Genomic DNA, 2,333 nt, shown 5'->3' on the forward strand with positions numbered 1-2,333 from the left:
TTTTTTACTTAGGCTGTAGAGAGTGGTGAATTGGAGGCTATCAAGCCTTTGCCTTGGTACCCTAATAATCTTGCTTGGCATTCTAATTTTTCACGCAAAGAGATTAGGAAAAACCAGACACTTGAGAGGTACACAACTTTGTTTCTCATGCCATGCCAGTTGCTTCAAAACATGTATTCAATTCCATTGTCTTACTTGTTTGAGTTCATGCTCTCTTCTAGTTATTTTAGCCTTTTCTATTGGGGTCTTATTCAGGTTCCATGAGTTTCTAAAGTTAGAAACTGAAGTTGGCAACATGACCAGGCAAGAGTCAGTTAGCATGGTATGGTAGTGTGTAACATTCTTTTAATATCATTCATCGGTACATTTTTATAGTTTTCGTTGTTGATTTTATGATCATGCAGGTTCCACCTCTCTTCCTTGATGTACATCCAGATCATTTTATACTCGACAGTGAGTGTTTCTTATTCGACATTGTTTGGGTTTGCTTTGGACTTTAGGAGTAACCATTAACTGATTCACTTTCTCTTTTTTTTTTTTCTTTCTGAATAGTGTGTGCTGCACCTGGTTCCAAGACATTTCAGCTGCTTGAAATAATACATGAATCATCAGAATCAGGATCTCTACCTAAAGGAATGGTTTGTTATACTTTATCATCTCCAGTTATTTTGGTTGATAAATATTTTTTTCTTGTTTCTAATTGTTTTGGTTGAATCAGGTGGTGGCGAATGATGTGGACTATAAAAGATCTAACCTTCTTATTCACCAAACGAAAAGAACTTGTACGACCAACTTGATGGTCACTAACAATGAAGGTCAACATTTCCCTAACTGCAACAACAAGGGAACCTTGTCCAAAGAAGCATCTGAGATTAATCATCACCCCATTGACCAGCTTCTCTTTGATCGTGTCCTATGTGATGTCCCATGTAGCGGTGATGGTACTCTGCGCAAGGCTCCAGACATATGGCGAAGATGGTTTGTTCACATTTCCGAGCTTCCAAATTAACATTTGTTGCTTCAACATTCTTACTTGGTTTCTTCACAGGAATTCTGGATCTGGCAATGGACTTCATAGTCTACAGGTTGTGCTTGCCATGAGAGGTAAGCTTCTTCTTTCCTAACAAGGTTCCATTAGCAGAATCTTACATTTTGATTTTCATTTGCATTGTCTCGTGGCTTTAGGTTTATCTCTGTTAAAAGTTGGTGGGAGAATGATATACTCAACCTGCTCAATGAACCCAATCGAAGATGAAGCTGTTGTTGCTGAAGTAATCTATTAGTTTCTTTCTTCTTTCGCCATAAACCCATTCTTTTGGATGCTGATATATTATTGTTAGTATTCTTCAGATTCTGAGGAGGTGTGGATGCTCTGTTGAGCTTGTAGATGTTTCAGATAAGCTTCCTGAACTTATTAGAAGACCAGGTCTTAAGAAATGGAAGGTAAAAATAGACTTATTACTGGACTTTGAAGTAAGACAAAAGAGTGATGAAGTTTTGATCTGGANCGGGAATGTCTTGTCCAGAACCTGGGATGACAATCTTCTTACCAGCCAATGAACCCGGGTTATTTGACTCGCCTTGATTCTCANGGAGTTCTTAAGAGCATGTTTCCTTCTGGTAAAAGTGATAAAGACTCAACGGGTGGCGGAAACAGCTACGAAGAAATGACTCNTGTTGACCGTATTGTATATCTCTGTCATTAGAGTGTTGAACGAGTTTTCGACATTGGTTGCGTTTAGANATCTTCCCCTTGAACGTTGTATGAGGATACTGCCTCATGATCAAAACACTGGAGGATTTTTCATTGCAGTCCTTCACAAAGTTTCACCTCTACCAGGTAAATTTGAATAACTTACTGTTGTATAACCTCTCTAGTTGATTCTTTAATACGATTCGCGGATCATTTTCTTGCAGAGTTTCAGGAGAAAATAAATCAGAGAAGGAATTTTTCTACAAGAAAGACCATCAACTCGAATGAAGCAGTATATGACACTGTGGTTACTAAACCTGAAGAGGGTGTAGATGAAATAGTTTTAGAAGTAGAAGTTTCAGAGAAAGAGAACACAAGCGAAGAAGGCATAGTAGAATTGGCTAAAAAACTTGATGATATGGGAGGCAAGAGAGAAGTACCATTAATACAAGGGAAGTGGAAAGGCCTTTACCCTGTTGTTTTCTTGAGAGATGAAACAGTGATCAAGGGGATCAAGACATTTTACGGCATCAAAGATGATTTGTTTCCGCTGTATGGTCATCTCGTGACTAGAAACAGCGACATAAGCAGCCACGGAAACGTGAAAAGGATATACTATGTTTCGAAAGCAGTTAAGGAT

At 38.5% G+C, this 2,333-nt stretch overlaps 1 pseudogene; it reads left to right on the plus strand.

Annotated features, from left to right (window-relative positions):
• The window catches only part of LOC104729342, a 7,351-nt pseudogene that overhangs the window by 1,420 nt on the left and 3,598 nt on the right, over positions 1 to 2,333 (plus strand).

Source organism: Camelina sativa, chromosome 12 (genome assembly GCF_000633955.1).
Source record: "Camelina sativa cultivar DH55 chromosome 12, Cs, whole genome shotgun sequence".
Taxonomy (NCBI): Eukaryota; Viridiplantae; Streptophyta; class Magnoliopsida; order Brassicales; family Brassicaceae; genus Camelina; species Camelina sativa.